At 50.4% G+C, this 22,401-nt stretch overlaps 1 protein-coding gene across 8 annotated transcripts in view; it reads right to left on the reverse strand.

Annotated features, from left to right (window-relative positions):
* Positions 1–22,401, reverse strand: part of MSI2 (musashi RNA binding protein 2) — a 373,357-nt gene that overhangs the window by 216,757 nt on the left and 134,199 nt on the right. The gene's annotated exons all lie outside the window — the stretch shown is intronic.

Raw genomic sequence — 22,401 nt, forward strand, 5'->3', positions numbered from 1 at the left:
GCATAGCTTCAAAACCAGCTTCCAAGGGAAGCCCTCCCTGACCACCCGATCAAAAGTAGCCCCCAACACTCTCTCTCATGTTATCCGATGTTATCTTCTTCATAGCAAAGGGCAAAACGTTGATATATTTGTTGTTTACTTGCTTGCCAACCGAATGCCTCCCCCTCCATCTCCCACTGAAATGCATGCTCCGTGAAAGTTAAGAACCTTGTCCATCTTATATCCCCAAGGGCCTGGCATCTCGTAGACACGCAATGAAGATGTACTGGGAGAGGAGGAGGAGGTGCGGACAATAGCACCAGCGAAGGGCAGCAGGTCCAGATGAACACGACACATGAAGACGACATACCCCCTTGGGGCTGATCAGCTCCAAAGGCAGATGCTGGGTAATCATGGCAGTTGAGACTCCACAGGAAGGCTCTCACTAGGGACGACTGTGAGACAGGTAGGGGCAGGGGGTGGGGGTGACGAGGGACAGTGAAAAGATCTCTATGGCCTCAAAATTGGGGGACCTGGTTGCAAAATACACTGTATTAGTTCCCCTCCTCCCCTGCCAACTGTATGAGTTTCCTAGGGCTGCAGTAACAAAGTACTGCAAACTGAGTAGCTTAAACCATCGGAAATACATTCCCTCACAGTTCTGGAGGCCCGAAGTCTGAGGCCCAGGAGCCCAGGTGCCAGCAAGACGGGTTCCTTTTGAAGGCTCTGAGATAGAGTCCACTCCACGCCTGTCCCCCAGCTTCTGGGGGCTCTTGGCAGTCCCTGGCGTTTCTTGGCTTGTAAACCCCTCACTCCAATCTCTGTCTTCCTATGGCGTTCTCCTTGTGTGGATCCTTTCGTGTCTCAATTTCCCTTTTCTTATGCAGACACCAGTCACTGCATGGGGGCCCACCCTAGTCCAGAGTGGCCTCATGTTAGCTGATTGTATCTGCAAAGACCCTACTTCCAAATCAGGGTGCTGCCTGAGGTTCCAGGAGGATACCCTGAAGGGAGGTGGCAGAGGGACCATGATGCCTGTCCCAGCAGAAGGGCTGAGTCGAGAAGACTGTGGATTTGCTGTGGCAGGAAGCTGGAAGCCATTGCAGGCTGGGGAGCAAAGGACCGTCCGGTACAAACAGCGTTTAAGGAAAACGAGTGCACAACAGCGGAGAGCAGAAAGGCACGTGGCATTCGGAAGCAGCAGTGATTCAGCCTGGCTCGGATGGGGGCCGCAGGCAGGGGAGACAAGGGGTGAACGAGAAGCTGCTTCGCAGATAAATATCAGTTTCAAGGGATGAGTCAGGGAGAGTTGTCAGGAATACCGCTGTTCTCCCAGACAGGAATTCAGAGCAGCAGACCAGATTGGAGAGAGTGAGGTCCGTGTGAGCAGAGTGGAGCAAGGGATGGGATGGAACATTCACGTGGAAGTGTCTAGCAGCAGGGGTTGTGGGTGGGCAGGTGGGGAGAGGCCCGGGCTGCAGCTGCAGGTGGAAAATGGAGGGCTCAGGACGTCAGCTGGACTCCAGCCAGCGGGACTGAGGACGTGCGTTTCTGGAGAAGGGACAAAGGGCGAGGACAAGGCCCGCTGGGCATTTCACTCCAAGGACAGACTGCCTGATTCCGGTCTGGAAGGAGCAGTCCTCGCAATGACTGGATGTGACTGTCTCCACCTACACCCAACTCGAACACTGGGAACAACTAGAAAAAGACATATGGCAGAAACCCGAGAAGGGCTTTCCTCTGGGGAACAGAGCCCATGAGACGGGAGACGGGAGGCAGGAGGCTGCCGACTGCTCCCTCCGCCCCCGCCCCTCCCAGGCCCCACGCACGGCTGTCACAGACAAGGGGACCAGGATCCCTTCCGACTCTGCGACTGTGGCTCTCATCCACCAGAGCCACATTAAGTGCCTGGTAATTCAGTAATTCAATTAAGAAAGCTCAATTTTTTTTTAAAAGCTCAATATTTAATGGAAGGGTTATGAAGTGCGACACGTCTCGGGTGATTAATAGTTACGATTAAAGGCTGAACATGTTGAGGGGAGAAAGGCACGGCTTAGTGGAAGCACATTTGTGCAGAAAGGATTCAGCAAGTCACACCCGGGGACTGAGGAGGCCTTCTCATTGTGTTTACGGCGCACCCCAGCCATGCGCCCAGCAGAGCCTGTGCTCCACGGGAGGGCCCCGAGGACAGCGTCACCTGGCACAGTTGGCCCAGGTGCAGCTGACACTGTTTGGAGCGGAGCACCCAGTGAGGTCCCTGCCAGTCTCCCAACAAATCAGAGCCTGTTTGCTGCAGAGCCAGAATGAGGCCCACTCTGACCTGTAGTCCCATCATCCCCTTTCCGCTGCAGCCAAGTCTTCCGGACGGCAGAAAGCTCAAAGAAGACGTGCAATCGGATAGACAGGGAGTGGAGAGGGCCGAGCTCTGACGACCAATCCAGAGGCAGCAGGGGCTGCCTGGCTTCTCAGCCTGCCGTGTCAGGGAAGGGCTCACTCCTGGACCGCAGGAGCCTCTGGCCGCTGATCACCCAGGTGGAGCGGCCATCTTGACTACGCTACAACACACCTGGCCTTGAGGCCCCTAAGCCTGGCTTCTTGCCCTGGCAGCAGCTGCCTCTACCTGTCAATTCAAAAGAAGATGTGACACCTACAATGAGGTCCTCGTGCCGATTCCCGCCGTGACCCACTTCACGTTGAAGGAGCCACCCAGGCAAGGCTGCCGCCTCGGCCCCACAGGGCCACTGCTGCACCACATCCTACATGTGGCCATTTCCACCCACAGGCCTCTGAGCTCTTCACCTAGGAGCACCGCCCTCTGAACGCCAGGAGGGGAGAGAGGGCTGACCCCGCCCTCTGAACGCCAGGAGGGGAGAGAGGGCTGACCCCTGCCGTGCGGCCTGGGCTCCCAGGCTGAGTCTGCACCAGTTACAGAAAAGCCAGGCCTTGGAGGGATTGATTCTTCAAGGCGGGAGGATCACAGTGAAGAAAGGGGGAGGAGACACCAAACCAACTAGCAAGAAATAATGAGTTGTTACATATTCGTATGAAGACATCTTCCCCTCTGAGCCAATGGGAGAAGGCCACAGCTGTTCTTTGGGGCGCCTGCCTTGGGCCCACTGGGGACAAGCTGCAGATGAGAAACGGAAGCCCTCAGCTGCGGGATGCCCAGAGTCGGGGAGCAGGCCCTGGGCCAAGCAGGGTGGGCAAGTGCCAACGCTGCCTTCAGCTTACATGCTCACAGGTTTCAGTCTCTTGACCTCTGGTCTCCAGGAGTGCTCACTGAACATTCTAGTGTCGAGGAGGCCATTCTAACGGGTGAGGGGGCAAAGCCTCCACCCTCCTGCTGGAACTTCCATGAGGTTGTAGGGACCAGGCCTGCCAGCATGCCCCCATGACAACTTGATGGGAAATGAACATTTACTGAGCACCCACTCCATACCAAGAGCTGGGACAGGGATCCCATGTAAACCCTCTCTTCTAAGTCTGACTCCCACCATGGGAAGTAGGGGATCGCTCCCCTCACTTTTCAAAGGGAAGCAACTGAGCTCAGAGAAGTCGAGTAACTTGCCCAAGGTCCCACAGCCCGCAAGGGCTGGCTCCAAACCCAGGTCTGTTGATCTCCAAGTGTGAGTTCCAACGGGGGGTGAGGTATGGAATGACGGTGCCCGGGACAGCCCAAAGTGACGTGAGAGGGTTGTCACCCCCCTCACCACCCCCCTACCCCAAACACATTCTCCATGACAGCACTTCTTCTGGGCCTTCTAGCTTAGCATCCTCCACTTCACCAGCGGGAGAGGCGTGCTGTCTCATGCTGAATGGGTTTCAGTCACTGGGAGCCCTTCAATGTCTAACAGGGAAATACAGAGCATGGTTTCCAGTTAAAGGCTTTCCACATAAAAGCAGAGCAAATGGAAGTTCCCTTTGTTTGTGGTTCTTGGAGGAGCCTTCTCTGTGCCCTGAGATGGTAACCAGGGCCAGAGCCAGGAAGAAGAGGTAGGCAGGACCTTTCCAGCCAGAGATCAGAGATGCCTCCCGCTCCCTACTGTGACCGCTCCACCCAGCCGCCACCACAGCCTTGCTCTACTTCCGCGCCCCCCGCCCCTGACTGGCCCCAATGTGGCAGAGCCACCCCCAGTGAGAGGATGACCCTTAGGGCTGCCAACACACAAGCCAACAAAAAAGGGCAAGCAGACACTCAGAGACCTACAATCCTGAGGAGCAGACAGGCAGATGGACTCTGTTGAGTGTACCCGAGTCTCTTGCCTGGCCAAGTACATGGTGAAGAGCTGGAATGAGAAAGACAAACCAAGTGGAAACAGGACTGTTGCCTTTGGGGTTAAATGTGTCAGGTGCAGACTTCTGGGTGAGCGAATGACCACAGGGACAGCTGTCCAGGGTCACTAACGCCTCTTGGGCCCCACGTATCAGAGAGTTAGGGTGCCCTGCTTCCAGGCACATGCCCACTGGGGCAGCGCCAACACTGTCATTAGGAACACTGGAGAACCACATGCAAAGAGAAAGCAAGCAAGCCTGGGGTTTGGCTGAAAAAAATATTTAAAAGCAATACTAATTAATTATAATCGCTGATGTGAACTGTTTGCCATTCATGCCTAATTACTGTGCAGCAAAACAATGGTGTTTACCATTAAAAGCGCATCACGTTAACTTTGGGGCGAGTTTTCTTTGGTGGCCACAGAATTTCCAATGAATGGGCAAATGTGTAACTGCTTCTATTCACGGTTGTCTGCTAACAACCTCCAGGCATTGGAGGACGTCTCATTCTTACAAATACTAATGCATGTATGAATTATGTGAACACGCACTGTGAGTGAGGTCCTCTGCTGTGGACATGCAAGCAGCTATCTCCTTTGAGACTGCCAGTCCTGTAGGACACACTCTGCCATCTCACCATTCTATAGATAAATTAACTTGCCCAAGATCACACAGTGGGGAAGTCAGGGGGCCCAGGCTGGCAGCCAGGCCTGCCTGCCTCCAGAGTCCACGTCCATTACCAGTATGACAACCACAGAGCGAATGCACAAAAAACAAGTCTGGAAGGGCACACCCCAAATGCTCACAGTGGCTAGCTCTCAGTGATGCGACTCTAATTCTTTTGGCTTGATTATATTTACATAACTTGACAAAATTCTATAATGAATGTGAATGGGGGGAGGCTGTTTTTTTTATTTGTTTGTTTTTAAGGACTGCAACCACAGGTTTGGACTGTCCCCATCCAGAAGCCACACCAGTGGTGGGCGGGTGGGCGTCCAGGCACGCAGGGCATGGCAAACCCTAGCTGGCCATCTAGACCAGCTGCCGGAGTGCTGCAGACGTCCTTGCTCTCTGGCCCCAACAGATGGTCCTGACTCCGTCACAGCCTCCCCGGATGCCAGAGGAGTGGACGGAAGCTCCAAAGACATCCAGCCGGGAAGGACAGCGGCAGCAGGGCCACCGGTGATCCGCACAGTGACGCCCTGCAGACCGTCTTTCCCAGAGTCGGATAGCACGCAATTAGGAGGACAAAAGTACTGAAGTTAATCTCGGAGACAAAAAAAAAAACAAAAACAAGACAAAACAAAAACCTTCCAAAATCAGGGCCAGCCCCTGTCCCCAGGGATCTGAGAGCAATGCTGCCACGCTGGTGGCTGAAATGCAGGGCTGACCCCGACAGCCCAGGTGCCACCTGGATGGCCCCGCCCACCTGCGGCCAGTCAGACTGAGGACAACCTTCAGATCCAGGAGAGACTCTCCCCACTTTAAGAAGGAGCCTGAAGAGCTGAGAAAGGCCTCGAGGGCAGGGCAGACATGGGTTAAGCCTAAGGCACCGTGTTTAGGTTGGGCCTTTTCTGGGAGCACTCGATCTCCTGCACCTAGCTCTGTGCCTGGCCCCCAGAGCGCATCACGACTGATTCGCAAACAAATTCTGAGTGTCAAACATGTTCTTACCTAGAGAGAGGAGAGCACTCACAAGCAAAGGCATAGGGACACCTGAAGGAACGGGGCGATGCTTACCAATGGGGAGGGAGGAAGACAAGGGGGGCCTCATAATTGTGCTTAAACAATTAAACTTCCTGATAAAGTAGACAAAACGTAAGATTCTAAATTAGAGCACCTTGCTTTGAGGCCCCCCAAGTTAATTGCTACTCAATTAATTTTGTGTGTCCCTAGAAGAGCGATTAGCATTTCTAAATGTGGAGGCAGGTGACCCATGGTTCCCAACTCTGGCTACACGTTAGGACTTCTTAAAACTAGATGCTCATGCCCACCCCTATCTTACCATCTCATGACGGATGAAGTTACAGTTTTTTAAGAGATCTTAAAGTAATCCCAATCCACAGCCAAATTTAAAAACCACTGAATATATCAAACCACTAATACATAGAAAGTATAGCTATATTTATAGCTATAATATATGTTAAAAACCTGTCCAAGATAATTAGGTGCTGAGTTCCACTGCAGAGCTCAAAAGCCAAAATAAGAAGCTATGTGGTCATCAAGCAAATTCACTCCTGGAAAGTTCTTCCTTAAACCATTAAAAGCCCACCCAAAATGGGAGTGGAGCCCGGGCCAGGTGGCTCAGTTGGTTGGAGCGTCTTCCCACACACCGAAAGGCTGTGGGTTTGATTCCCAGTCAGGGCACACACCTAGGTTGAGGGTTAGATCCCTGGGCGGGGGCGGGGGCAGGGGGGGGGGGGCGAGGCGGCACGCGAGTGCCTGTATGGGAGACAACAGATTAGATGTTTCTCTTTCACATCCATGTTTTTCTCCCCCTGCCCCTCCCCCACTTCTCCCTCTAAAATCAATAAACATATGTAAAGATTTTTTTTTAAAGGGGAGTTGATGCCTTGGAAGACTGAAAGAGTTACCCAAACACCAAATTTGTCAGGAACATGACAAGAGACTTCCACACAGAATAGATGGACAAGTTGAACTAAAGAACTTTTTAATTCAATGTGTGAATAATTAATGACACCATAGCGTTTATTGACCCCTACTTTGTATCAGGCACTTCACACATGTTGCCCCGCTTACTCCTTAGAACCGCACGCTGAGGAAGGTGGCTGCAAACCTTTCCCCGGCGAGTGGCAGGGAAGCTGGTCCCCTCACGGCCGCCACCGCAGCCGGGCTGCTGCCTCGCATGCGGGGAAGTTCCCACGCGCATTCCGGCCTTGGCTCCTGCCAGGCCCACCGCCTGAGGGAAATTCAGAGCGCCACTCACTCAGAATCCTGCGAGGCAATGGCGGTACCTCTGCCGGTGGTCCTGGCTGAGCTATGGAAGCACAGGCTTTAGAATTCTGGGGCCCGGGTCCTGGAGGCATCTGGCACTGTGTGCTTTCCAGCCGGAGGGACAGGGTCAGCAGCCTCCGAATCTGTTCCCCAAACACTCCTCCACCATGTTTAACTAAACCTTCACTCCAAGGTAGGAGGGCAGAGACCTCTATTGAAATAAGGGTTCGTGGACTCTGAGCCTTTCTCTGGAGGAGGTTTCTATTGAATGCAGATGTAAAAGGCAACAAGAGAAAGGACTGGCAGTGGGCCGGGGCCCAGGCCTGCACTCAGGGCCCTCACAGCACGGCTGACCCCGACTGAGCCCCGTCTGCTCTGTCTGGCTCCCATGAGGACCAGGACTCTGTCACAGCGCCGTCACCTCAGCACCTGCTATATCAAAAGCACTCTACAACCATTTATTGAATGAAAGAAATAAACTAAAATGGGCAGAAGATCAAAAACCTATCTACAGTGGGGGAAACTTGACTCTCAGAGACCTTCCAATGCTAAAACTCTGTGATTGGATAAAAGCCACAAAATGCACACGGGGTGTCTACTGCATGCAAGACACTGTCACCGGGGCCACAGGGCCACAGAGGGCACACACAGGACAGCAGTGGTCTGCAGTCCCCACCACGCTGCAGGGAAAAGATAAACAGGTGACAGGCTGAACCTGCATCTTAAAAGAGCAAGGCAAGATTTACATAACAATGGTAGCACTCTCAAGGCAGCAGGGAATTGCCAAGTATATGAAAAGAAAAAAGTCACCATGTGTCTTCAGCTCTATCCTTTCTAGGACAAAACTGGTGTGGGGCAAGGAATGATGATCGCAAGCCACCAGAAATCACAGTGGCACCTGCCCACTTAAAAACATTCCATCTGGCCCCACTTTGGTTTCATGACGACAGCCTGAAACTTGAACCCAACTCCGGGTCTATCCTGAAACCCTCCTGACCCATCCAACTTGGTCAAAGTAACTCAAGACTGCAGGGAAGAGACAGGCAGCAAAACGCATTTAAAAGTCATGGTAAAACAGACTCCTCCCTCTTCATATCTTCTCATAATGTTTCAAGTGACAAATTTCAGAGAAATGTAAATTTGAGAGACACGTGCCTACCACAGGCGGAACACGGAAGCTCAGGATCGCGCTTGGACAGCCTCTGCACTACGAGCAGAGATGGAAATCCGTACAACCGCCCTGTGAAGCAGTTTGGCAACAAACAGCAAGTCGTAAAATATACTCTCATCTCCTAATTGTAAATTCCTAAGGGGAATTCAAAAAGGGGAACTGCAGGTCAAAAGAATCGCGGGAGTCGGAGAGAAGCTCACTCCCAGAGCAGTCCTGCCCGGCGCTGGTGGTAAGACCAGATAAAGATAATGACTCTGAAAACAGGCGAAACATTGCTAAGAGTTGGAGCAAGTCACTCATACAAACGACGTGGGCATCAAAGACAGTCATGCAGAACTTGCTGATGGGGAAAGATGTCGCCAAATGGGGCAGGGCAGCCCAGCAAACGACACAGGGCCCATTTCCGTAAACAAAAACAACCATGTGGTTACGGACGTGTGAGCGGGCGGACCCCTGGGGAGCCGCGCAAAGTGTTTGCGTGGGTTATCTCGGGGGCAATGGAACATGAGGGGAGTTTTCACTCCTTTGTTTACCTCTGGACTTAACTTCTTCTAGTATGCCTTTGGTTTTTAAGCAAAATCACAACACTGTTAAGAACAATCTCCCTTCATTTACAGATCACCCAATTCTGTGCAGAGTGTGGCACTAAAGTCACCACTGATCCCAGCAGCTGATTCCCAACTCCAGTTTTGGAATATTCCAGAACACCTCCTTGTGACCCAACTACAAGGGCGGCCCTCCCCTCTTCAGGAAGCTAAGTGGGATTGAGTGTGAGGGTAATGCAACTCTGCGGCCCCGGGAAGAAATGCTTACACCAGCCAGCCTGACTTTCAAACCACTGTAGGCACTTCCTGGATCTGGCCCCACCTCCTCAGGGCCTGATCCTGCTGGATGACTGACCTTGCCCCAGGAAGGAAATGGGGCCTCGGTGAGAATCAGGAGCTGAATGTCATTAAATTGCAAAGACCAGGTGTCAGGTCCAAGGCACAGCCTCAAACACACCCCACAGGCTCTGCTGGGCCCAGGCCTGCCCCTTGGTTCTCAGCTTCCCTCACTTCCAAGCATGGGGTGCTGCTGTAGTCTTGGAGTAAGGAGGCCAGAAGCAGCCTGAGGCAGGGAGGGAAGGGCTGGCTGTCCCCAGTGAGCACTTCCATCCACCTGGCAGGTGCAGCCTCAGAACACCTGGAAGCCTCTACTCCTGGGGCACACCAGGAGACCCAGATTCCCCAGGCTGGGAACCTCTGCAAAGTGACGTGTTAACGATTCCCAAGCATCACACCACAGGGCCTCTAGGAGGCCAGGAGGCAGCCCTGTCTTCCAACTTCTGGAGCTCTGAGAAAGGTCTTCAAAGTATCCTCAGAAGAAGACTGGGAATGGAAGCAGGGAGCTACAAATCAGAGCTCCCTCAAATCAGGCACAGAGCAACCATCCCTCATGAAAGAAGCAAGTACACAGAGAAGCTGAGAAACTGGCTCAAGGACACAGAGCCACTGAGTAGAAGACCTTGAAATGCACGTAGGCCAGCTTGCAGTGCTGGGGAGACGGCATGTTTCTCCCCCCAAGACACTCAGTCTTAGGTTTAAAGAGTTTAACGGAAGATAGCCATCACACAGGGCTCCTTCTTTCCATGTAAAAAACGAGCTCCGAGAACATCCCGAATAGTTCAAGGGTCATGTTTTCCCCCAGGATCTGCGAGAAGAGCAGGCCCTCAGCATAAGCAGCTGGAACATCACCGTGATTGCCCCTGCAGGAGATGTATGTAATAAAAATTGAATGCTGCAGCATGAACTTCATACATACTTGTCCTCTTGGTTTATTCATCAGAAATAATTATCTGTGCTTGCTTTCACAAGAGCACATATTTTATAGGGTACATTAAAATTTAATGGATTTTTAATAATATTGTAACTACCGCAAGAGAAAAACTGGAAAAAGCCACACCACGTGTCTTTGCTGCATTTTCGTGGTTTGGCCCTGGTGTTGCAAAGGAAGAACTAGTTTGGCGCGCAGGCAGGAGCAGACGAAGAGCCCCGAGGAAGGCGGGAGAGGTGGGTGGGGAAACCTTACAGCTGCCTGTGGCACGGCAGATCTGTGCTGAGGGAGGAAAGTCCAGGAGGAGAAGATGCCGAATTAACAGGCTACCCTTGATGGGCAGTTCTGCCTGACGTGACCTGGCTTCGGGGGACTTGGGATCTAGTGCAGACACAGAAAGAAGCTAGTGATGGTCATGCATAAAACACACTTGCACCATGAAAAGTCACAAGTAGGTCCCAGTCGATAGATCACACATGGGGCTGGAACAGGTTCAAAATGGCACTTAGTCCAACTTATAGATGGGACAGCCAAGGCCCAGAGACGGTAAATGCTGCCCAAGGTCATGAAAGGAATTGGTATGTAGGTTTAAATTTCTGTGTGGGGCTGCTCCCATGACTTTGCATGGGCCAGGTTAAAAGCACATACTTAACGCTAACTCAGATGGCAAAGATGTCTTCAGTCTTCAATAATCAAGTTCCATATTAGCTATTTCTGAGGACTATTCTTTTTCACGAGTCACCCAGTAGTTTTAATTTTGATACACATCACAAAAGATCACTCTAAGCCCTGGCTGGCGTAGCTCAGTGGATTGAACACAGGCTGGGAACCAAAGTGTCGTAGGTTCAATTCCCAGCCAGGGTACATGCCTGGGTTGCAGGCCATAATCCCCAGCAACCGCACATTGATGTTTCTCTCTCTCTCTCTCTCTCTATCTCCCTCCCTTCCCTCTCTAAGAATAAATAAAATCTTTAAAAAAACACAAAAATTTTAAAAAAGATCACTCCATTTTAATTTTGGGGGGCGGGGGGGAAGTGTTCTGTCTCTCCCTACTACACTCAAGCCCACACATCTGAAGAACTCTTTACAGAATAGGGTCCTGTCTGGAGGACATGACGGCCCCTCCCTTGGTGCCTCCAAGAAAGTCCCTCTCACACAGGTGCCCAGTGCCGTTGTCCAAGGCTCGTGATGTGTCACCAACACCTATTTCTGGCCGAGGAAAGAAACAAGGGGTAGCCTTCCACCAGTAACACACCCACAGCCAGGCTGATTCACCCACTCGTAAGCCCACTGTCAAAAAGAACACCTTGCCAAAACCACGTCTCCTAATCTTTGATGAAGTAATGTCCAAATTAAAATGAAAAATGGCTGAAATGTCAAGTGATGGTGGCGATTTATCTTGTACTGCCTTGCATAAGGCACCACAGCTCGGATGGGCAGGTCCTTCCAGGACATCAGCTCAGGCGGCACACAGGTTTGACGGCAGCAGCGACGGCTGGAGAACGAGCCTGGCGTCGGGGTTCGCAGGCCCTGGACACAGAACTGCCTCTGTCCCTGGGCAGCTCCATGCTGCTGGGCAGGCACCGCCACAGCCCTGAGCCTCGTGGTCCTCACCTGTGGCAGTGATGTAAGAATATCTACCTGGCAGGGGGACTGTAATAGTTATATATTTATTTATTTTTTATTTTTTTAAGATTTTATTTATTTATCTTTAGATGGGAAGGGAAGGAGAGAGGAAGAGAAATATCAATGTATGGTTGGTTGCTTCTCTTGTACCCGCCGCTGGGAACTGGTCTGCAACCCAGGCATGTGCCCTGACTGGGAATCGAACTGCGATCCCTTTGTCACAGGCCTGCGCTCAATCCACTGAGCTACACCAGCCAGGACTAATAGTTATATATTTACGTGTTAATAAAAGCAATCAGCACAGTGCCTGGTACACAGCAAAGACCCAATTAGTGACAGATGCTATTTTAAACAGTATTTACTGTACTATCATTAAATATTATTTTAATGGGGTGCTAGTTCCTTCCAACTTTCCTATACATATGAGCTATACTATAAAAAATGTCCAATGTTAAACAATATTAAACTTTGAAACCACTGTGTGATATGGAAGCCCACAGCATTGAACACCGCAGCAGTGCTGCTTGATGGGCCTCCATGCGCCATTTTACCACCCTGGGATTTCTCCTTATTTTGTTTCATTTTATTTATTTTACTTTGAGATATATTTTGTTGTACAAGTAGATTGTGCCTCCTTAGGAAGTAAGAGGAGGAACAAAAGGCGAGTGTGAATGGGGCAGACGGAAAGGAGGAGGAGAGAGCAAGGCCCAGAGTATTCTAGAAGATCCTACCTGCCTATGCCCTGTCTCTTACTGCCGCCTTCAGAGAAAACCTCGCCTTCCCTCCACTCGCCATCCTGAACGGGCACCAACCCTCCCACATGGCCCTTGCTCACTCCCTACACATGCACGAGCCGTAACTGGCTACGGCTGGAGATATCGAGTCCGAGCAATCACATGACCTCTCGGTGTCCACATGCGCCGTGACAGAGGGTGAGTAGGACTGCCACGGGGCCATTAAGGGAGGACATTACGGGCGCTGATGTAGGTAAAACACATTAACCTGCAGAGGAAGCCAGGCTATAAGCTGCAGCTCCACCGACATCATAAAAAGTAAAGAGGCCTCCGTAATGGAACCAATATTACAGCCATTGATATAAATTACACCTCAGAACAGGGGGAAGGGGGTGGGATGTAAAAATGGAACAAGTTCAAACTTCTTTTATTGTAATAGTCTCCAGTTGAGCATAATCACCAAAGCTACAGTGCGATACGATTGCCAGAACTAGACAAACATCTGTGAGATGGATTCATCTCAGAGGGGAGGCCAACAGCTTGTTATCATTAAAGCGGCGATGCTCGCTCTGCGATTGAACTGCAGGCCGCCTTGTTACTGTGTTTGCGGAGGCAATTGTACCAGATGTTGGCAACTATCTTCAGATAGATGACAGGCACCTGCTGCGGGGGAAATTCAGCTCCTCATTGGCCTCCCTGATTTGGGGGCAGGGAGGGAGGAGGGGCAAAAAGGAGTGACCCCTCCAGACACCCCACAGTGAGGCTCTAACCAAAAGTGACCAAGAGAGCGGGAGAAGCTTGCCAGATGAGAGCCCACCCATCTGCTCCAACTCAGCTCCTTACGCCGAAGGCCTACGAAGAGTCCGCAAGGTGCTGGAGGGAAGATGGAGAAATTGAGGAGGCATCTAATTTAGGCAGGAGAAGCCCAGAGCTCAGCCCAATCAAGTCCCTCCACAGGTTGCTCTTGGTAACGGTATCCCAGCCTCTTCGAGAGATCCTAAATTTGAAACATGGCTATGGATGTTAATCATCATTAAAAGGCAAACAGGCAATTTTCAAACCATGTCATGCTGACTCAGATGGAGACAAAGGCTCTGGAAGGGGGGAAAGCAGCGACAAGCGAGATAAATACCACCCATGCCACCACGGACAAATAAAAATCATGAGAGGCCATAATTCACTTTTCAAAGTGCCCTGAACGTCAGCCACTAGTGACTAGGCGGAAATGATTCACTCCCAAGTTGGCGGGGCTGACCCAGATCCACCTTGCTGCGGGTGGCCCAGCAGAAAGACACCAACAAAGTGCAATCGCAGATATCCAAGACCCTGAAAATGCACCCTGGCTCCTTGTAGGCGGAGGGTGGTCGGTCAACAGAGCCACCGAGGACTCAGGAGAGGGGCTCAGTCCTGGAGCACTGATGTTCTGCTGATGAGGTCAGGTCAAATCACGTGCTAACGTGGCCCCTTAGCCCAAATCAGGGAGCATTTCTGAACACACGGTAATTCTCCTTCCTCTCTCACCATCTAAGTTGGGCCAGGACACCTCAACCTTGACTCATTCTTACTACACTGACTTATTGCTGGGGCAGGGACAGCAGGTACTGACAAGTGCCCTCAGAGAGAGGCAGCCGTGGGGCCTTGGTGGCTGAGCCCAGCCAGGACCCAAGGTGTCCTGGGAGAAGGGACTGAGGTCCCCGTGTTAGTCTTACGCTTCAGCATTCTCATTTGTGAAAAGGTCTCCAATGCCTCTCCCAGGTCCAGATGGCTCAGAGACCCAGCCTGTTCTAATCACAGCCAAAGAAACTAAATGGCTGGGTCCAGATAGCCGAAAAATGTAACAGACATTAAATTCTAAGTTTCCCACATCTACTGCTGGCCCAGTCTGCGCTTACTCTAATATTTTGCCAAAAAACACAATGAAACATGCCTCTTTAGCCTGTAATTAAGGTTGCTTCATGTCCTTAACCAGTTAAGAACTTCTTTGCCGTTAAAAAAAAAAGAAAAGAAAACTAACCCATACTTCAAAGTTCCTAGGATAGAAATGACAAATTTTCAGAGAAACACTTACTAGAGAATACAGAAATCAAGGCATCAATTTAATTTCACACTCTACCTGCCTTGGACTAATTTGTGTAAATTACATTTCATACTAAGAACCTCAGCCCACGTGACTACAATGGAGAAATAAGCAGCTTGCATCAAATTGGGTTTTTCAGGTATAAATATATAGCTCTTTTTAGTGTGAGAATGTTTAGCTGAAATTTTAATGCAGGTTTTATATAAAAATTTCCAAGTGTTAATTTCCACATTTTCATCAACACATCAATGTCACTGGGTTTTTAACAGACCTAAGGAGTGCAAATTAATCTACATGGATCTGTGTGGTTTTTCCCGTTCTTTCAGAAACATGATTATAAGCACATCCTCAGCTCACGGTGTGAGTGAGCAGAGTGAAGCATCCGCTGTATGAAGCTGCCACTTTGGCCTTCCATGTCCAGGAATGTGGTCAGGCAAGTGATGCACGACGAGCAAACCTTTGCACATGCACCTCCAGTGGAGTCCTCTAGCTGTGTCTGTCACAGCCACACAGAGCACCTGTCACAGAAGCAGCAGCGCCCAGTCGCCCGGGAAGAAGTAGGACCCCAGGATCGCTCCTCATCTGCCGGCTGTAACGTTCCCTGCACGCTCTGTTTCTACAGCTGCCTTATGTTTGAGGCTGCTCACTCTGAAGACCTTTCCCAAATGGATGGGAGGGGCTGGAGGAGACCACACAATATACCTTTCAGAAGCATGTCTACAATAAACGGGCAATACTTCCCAACAGGTATTAATACATGTGTGCCCCCCAAGTCACAGCCAAAGAAACCTCTCTGAGGTTCTCCAGCACTGAAAACAGTGTCCACTGCCCTTCCCATGGGTCAAACCAACTAACTTGGCTTATAGCTTCTGGTGGGATCGAAGGGTAAGATCTCAGAGGAACTTCGGACTTGGCAAGAAGAAGAGAGTCTTCAAAATCCTGGGGAATATCCTCAGCAGGTAGTATCTTTGGGCAGGGTGAATGTAGGCATCCAACTTGAACTCTGCTTCCCCCTCTGCTCTTCAGCTGATAACAAAGTCAAACTCATTCTTTCAAGGTCTATTGAAGGTGAGCATTCTCCATCAGGTCTTTCCAAAGTGGGCACAGGCAGGGCTGTCATATCCAGAGGCAAGACACACTGTGGGCTTCCTCCTACCCTCCACGCCAACTCAGATGGGACCCAGAACTCAAGCACCTCTTCCACTGGTGCTGAGGCAAATGAAGGCATGGCCATCTGTCAAAGCCTACCGTGGGGAACAGGCAAGGTGGCAGACATAGAGCATGAGAGAGGCACAAAGGAGGCACTCAAAGAAGCCACTACCATCGCCACCCATCAGGGATGGCTGGCACACCTGCAATTCTGCTTACCGGCATCTCCACCGCAACTGTAGGCCCCTGGCGGCAGGGACCCTGCCTCAGTGATCTCTATGACCCCATCAAAGTGTCGAATACCTAGCAAGCACTCAAGAATTGGGTTGCTGTATGAATGAATGAACCACTGAACAAGCATAACCACCCCATGGCCTGTCCACAACAGCTGACGAAGACCTCTTTCTTGCCCTTCCAGATGGTCCCATGGCCCCGAGGCACCCAGGGTCTTGACTGGTACTGCATCCCTAGAGCTCCTGAATGCACTGTCCAGCCTTGCGGGAACTTGCCCCTTGTCTGGCGGTCTCCTGGGCCTATGAGGCAGACCAGCTTCTTTGAAGAGCCTAGGAGGAATCAGCCTCAGGCACCCCCAAAAAGGCAACTAAAATCTGAGGAGCTCTGTGAGGGTGTGGCGTTCAATGAAATGTGACCAGACATGCCCTTGTTGAGAAGGTATGCTACCGACAGTTACTAGAAAATTCCCAGTCCTTGAGAAGGCAGAAACTGCTATCAAACAGGCCTTTTGAAACAACTTGCAAGTGAATTACAGCAGCTACTTCCTATGGGAGGGGAAATTATTTTAGGCGGCTTTCCAGTCCCATGTGCTCCTTTAATCTGAATCAGATGCAAGAAATATTTATTGAGGGTGCAAGTCTTCCCCATAGGTGTGTTTTAAGTGCGGGTGTGCTGGAGCACTCCCGTTAGCCCTAGAAAGCTGCTTTAAAAGAACACTTTTAATGCACGGGCTCATTTGCTTTCAACTGACTTCTCATCACAAACAAACAAATCCCCTACAAACATAGGCTCTCCTGCGCAGACGGCCTCTGCTGCCAGGTCTGCACCAAGTACTTGGGGACAGCACCATTAAGATGGTGGTTTTCAATAGAAACTTGGCATTTATCATAGTGAGAGCATTATCTTCTCAACAGAAGCTGACAATTTGTCCTATTCCTCCCTTGAGAGAATCCAGTAAGATCACATTTGCTTCCCCTGCATGCTGTTTCTCCTACTACAACATTTCTTTGCCTGGAAAGAAAATATTGTGACTCCTTGCCATATTCACTTCATTAGCATAAGAGGAAAAAAAGCCAAATCCTCCCCTCAGCCTCCCCCAGCAGTAGCTCCAGCTGGGTTAAATCTAGCAGGATCTCAGATGCAGGACTTCTGTGGCTCAGGAGCTGTCTGAAGGTTCCAGAGGGGTGGGGGCAGAGACTGGGAAGGACTGAGGAACTAGTTCCTTAAAAACTCCAAACAGCCAGTTTGGCATATAGGAAGTGTATCGTGCAGATTAAGGTAGGGCATTTGTAGAAGGGGGTGAGCCTGGTGGAAGTCAGCAGTTTGGGACTTGAGACACCAGGGGGACGTGGGCGGGGGTGGGGGAAGAGAGAGAGAGAATGTGAAGAGCAGACTATCATTGAGCACCCATGTGGCAGACACACTGGGCAAATGTGTCTCTTAATTCTCACAAACCCCCTGTAAATGAAATTGTATCCCCACTTACAATATAAAAAATGAGGCTCGGGACAGTGAAATCAGTAGTGCAAAGTCACAATGCTAACCAGCAACTGGTGGCACCTGGATTCCAGCTCAGGTCTACCTGATTCCAAAGTCCAGAATCAGTCAACCTCATCCCATGCAACCCAGATAACTCCCAAGAGCCTGGCAATAAACGCCAGTGGCACTCTTCTCTTCTCTCAAGAGGGAAGAAAATGTACCCACGAATGAGTTCTCTCTGTCCACAGTTGGATGTCCGAATGTCAGAGATGCTCAATGTGGCTGGACCTCTTTTCATTCCCCAGCCTGGCCAATCACAAAATGGTAAGTCTGGGTGGGGTGGGGGGCCCCGCCCAGTGCCTGCAACCTGGGAAGATCCATGCATCCAAGCCAAGATGTGTCAAAGCTCCACTGGTTTCTTAAAAACCACACACCCTACCTACTTAATGCCTCCCACTGAGCAGGTCCATCGCTTTTCTTCAACCAAAGACATTCAGAACAGGGGAGAAGATGACACGTGAGAAGCATGTACCCCATTTTTACCCTCCTTTCACTGTCCCCTCTCTGGAGCAGCTCTGCGTCTACCTGCCACACTGAGACCCGCCTGAGAATGTACCTGCTCCAGCTCCGCCCGGCCCATCTGGCCCCTCAGTCCTAGTCAGCTTTTGCTGCAGGGTGGAAATACCTCATTTATCCTAGGCTTCAGGGAAATGATGGGTTGGTTCCACATACGGAAATGCTCCAGATAACTGAATATATTCTCTTAAAGCCCCATTTTTAAAAAGGAGAGTTCATAATTTCCCCATCTGAAACCCCTTCTCCAAGGACTGGCACGGCCCTGCGCTCGAGCACAGAGGGTCCTTTCACTGCGCCACTGCCCGCTAAGTGCCAACTACGGCCCAGGCGCTCGGCCAGTCCCGGTGCCGTGAGGGAGCAAGCAGACCCTTGGTGGGATCTACCGTCTTCTCGGGGCAAAGAGTACTCCCATTATGGATTCTCTCCCGCCCTGGTCTGTTTCCTTCAAGACAAGTTGTAATTGCTTTATTTTTGTTATTTACTTGCTGGCTGTTGGCTAGTCCTCCCTGACTCCGCCCTAAAACTTAAGCTATGAGTAAGCAGGGGTCTTGTCTGTCTCATTCGCTGACAGGCCCTTGGCTCCTGGCTCCGGGCCTGGCACTCCGAAGGTGCCCGGGATCGGGGAGGAGCCCGTGAAGAACCCGCGGCTGCGCAGGCGGCGCCGACGAGGTGCCTCCGGGCCTCCTGGGGACAGGCAGCTGTTTCCCTGCGCTGAGTGGTCCGAACCACACAGGACTTCTTAAGACCAAAGCCTTTTTGTTTTTATGGGTCTTCCTCCCTCTCACTTTACATTGAGTTTATTAACATCTTCCTACCACCCTAATGTTTGCTATAAATTAAAAAACCAGAAAACAAAGCTTATTAGACTCATATGTAAAGGAAAAGGAAAGGAAACTTAAATCAGGATGTAAAAAGCTCTCTCAAGAGGGTAAACAAACTCAATAAACACGTTAGTGTTGTGTGTGAATATATATGTATATATGTGTGTGTGTATCTGTGTATGTGTGTGTGTATATATATTAACTAAATGATATTGAGACAATTTTAAGACAGTATTTCCTACCGCCACCCCACCCCCAGCACACAAAAAAATTTAATTATTCAATTAAGTTTTAAAAGTTCATGAGCAGGGTCCAACCAGAAGAATTCTCTTTTGGGCCACGTCCGTTCAACATTCTCCATCAGCACCCGCGCAACCTGAAGTCAATTCTGCAAACTGGAGGCATCAGGGTAGCTGGGTTAAACTGGAGGCACAGGCCATGGAAAGCTACACAAAACCGAATCTCCACCTTAAAGCTGAGAGGACCCAGAAGAGACTTCTCATTTGCATTATCCCCATGGTGAGCCCACCAGGAGGGCAGATGAGGGCAGGCGGGAAGATGAAAGAGCCTGTGGAATGCGTGTGTGTCAGGGCTGCTGCAGGATGGGACTGGAGAGGCAACTCTAGGGGCTGAAATCTGGGTCTCAGAGAATGAAGTAACAGCAGCTGATGTTTCCAATGTTTCACTGAGCACCTCATTGCTAGCAGGATGCTAAGAACTATAGCTGATCCTTGAACAACGTAGAGGTAAGGGGTGCTGACCACCCCCCAAACTCTGCAGTCCAAAATCTGCCTGTATCTTGTGACTCCCCAAAACTTAACACAGTCATCCCTCAGTGTCCAAGGGAGACTGGTTCCAAGACCCCAGCAAACACCCAAATCCGCGGATGCTCCAGCCCCTTACATGAAACAACGTAGATCAGTGAATGTCGTCGGTGGGTCCTCAGCATCTGGACTCCCAACGGCAGGTCAAAGGTACCACTTTTGATCCATGGCTGGTTGAATATGAGAATGTGAAACCCAAGGATATGGAGCGCCAACTGTACTTTCATCCAAAAAGACCCACGAATAACGACCCACACAATTCAAACCCTTGTTGTTGGGGAGTCAACCATGCATACATAGCACACATACGCGTTCTTTCATCTCATTGTCATGAAAATCCCAACTGATTAAGTACCACTCTCATCCCTATTCTGCAGGTAAAGAAACTGAGGTGGAAAGAAGTTAAATAACCCGCCCAGTGCCACAGAGCTAGTAAATGGATAAGCTGGATTTGACACCAGAACATTAAAAAATCCATCCCGTTATTGTCAGGTAACATCTAAACCGGGGGACGGCAAACAGCAGCTGAGGGCCACTCCAGCATATTTCTGATTTTGCGAATAAAGTTGTGCTGGAACACACCCACAACATTTCACTGTCATCCTGTCTGTGGCTGCTAGCCTGTTATAAGGGCAGAGCTGAATGCTGTGAGAGACCCCCCCAAACCACAAAAACTGAAAGCAGTTATGATCTGGCCCTCTGCAAAAAAGCACACCAGCCCCTACGCTAAACAGTAGTGACTCTCACCATTTCTCCCCAAGAACTCCTAATGCCCAATAAATCATGGGGCAGCCCAGAATGATGGGAGACAGGGGCCAATGCGGCCGGCAGCTATCCTGAAATGTCACCAGGCCTCACGGTTTTTCTAAACAATTGCACAAATTTTGTATTCTGTGCCATAATATTTGTTCTAATATAATAAGTTTTAAACAATCACAAAGTCACAGTTTCCTGGCAAATGCGCCACACCAACCCCATGGTGCTACACACTACTGCTGGTCTCGGCGCCCTGCATGCCGAAGGGAGGGGCCCAGCCGGAGCAGCTCTGCTGCAGCAGCAAAGTGAGGACTTCTCACCGGGGGTCAGGACCCGCACCTGGCAGCCACTGCCACCCCACAGGCCAGCCAGTCTTTTCTGCTCTCCTAGCCTTCCTTCCCTAGCTGAAAGAGGGGCACAATCCTCCCACCAACATCAAACAGAAAGACCCAGGAACTGTCTGGGCAAACAGCAATCTCTGAACGGGAACCCAGATGTCGGCTGAGTTGGAAGGGAGGGCTGTGACGTCCACAAGTCCTTCTTTTGGCCATTAAAACACACCTATCGATAAAGGAAATGGGGCGGTCTTTTTCAAAGATAAAAAGCAGGAATGTTTTTTTTTCCCCCACATCAGAGAACCGGCAAGCTCCCTGGAAAACTCCAGCACTTACCTCCCCAGGTCTGCCTGACCGCCACTCCCCAGGAAGGCTGGGAATCAGATCGGGGCAGGCTGCCTTTGATCAGTGTTCCACACTCCTATTTCCGTTCCAGTGAGAAGTACCTTGTTTTTTTCTTCTCTAAACACCAACATTCCTCAAACAATAAGCAAGTCTGAAAATATTTACCACTGCCACCAATTATAATAGACCGTGAGCGACCTCAACAACCAAAAAACTCTAATTTACAACTAATCCAATTCCACAAATTACATCTTCTGGGACAGACCACCTAAAAACGATTTCCTATAAACAAACCACTCTGCTGGGTTTTTAGCCTAATTAAGTCTTTACTTTGCCCTCTGACTACAAGAAGCTCACTTTTTGCTACCTGGGGCAGACCTTTTTATTTTTCAAGAGACACAGAAGTAATCCCCAAGTAAAAGCCCAAAGTGGTCCTACACTGGCTCCAGGACGACAGGTCTGTTTGTCTGTCTGTCCTGCCTTCCTCGGGCCTCTGGCTGTGTCAACACTCACTGGCCTGTGCGGGGGCAGGTTCTGCGCTGCCTCCTGCCCCCAGTGGCCGAGTTCAGTCAGGAAGACAGACTGTAAATAGCATGAAGTGAGTGTTCTAGAACACAGAGGAAGGGGTATTTAAATCAGCCTGGAGGTTTCACCCACTTTAGGGATTACGTGTCTTCACTTTTCCCACCTCCTGTTTCTTTAGGGTGGTTTGCAAGTCCGAGGTCCTGGAAAGCCCTTAGCCCTAAGAAAATCAGAACCGTTGGTCACCCAACCTTCCCCCCACCCCCGCCCGGCTCTCCCCTCTGCAGTCAGGAATCGGTCCACAGTGCTTGTTTTCCTGCTGTGTGTTGCGTCCGTATGCCTCCCCCCACCTTCCTCAGCACTTGCAACAAGTCATAATCAACCTTTCACAGTAACAGTCCCTCCACCCAGATTCTTCCATCCTGGAAACATCCTTGTCACACAAATGTCCCACGAGAAAGAAAGGAGCATCACCCAGGCTGCAGAAGGTATGTGGACTTGACGCAAATCAAATCCCACTCTGCCAGGAACTCGATGCTAGGAAGACAAAACAGAGTGAAGAAAAATGGACATACAAATTCAATCTATCAAATCTCCTATTTATTTTATGCAAAGTTTTTCTGGTGCTTATTAATGCCAGCTTTCCCTCTACCATTTAATCTCTGCTTCCATTTCATTCTTGGAGGCCTGTGATTATTCTAATTCAGCATTTGGATGACTTCATTTCCGCTCAA

This window comes from Phyllostomus hastatus, unplaced genomic scaffold (genome assembly GCF_019186645.2).
Source record: "Phyllostomus hastatus isolate PE091 unplaced genomic scaffold, TTU_PhHast_1.1 phas_contig_210, whole genome shotgun sequence".
NCBI lineage: Eukaryota > Metazoa > Chordata > Mammalia > Chiroptera > Phyllostomidae > Phyllostomus > Phyllostomus hastatus.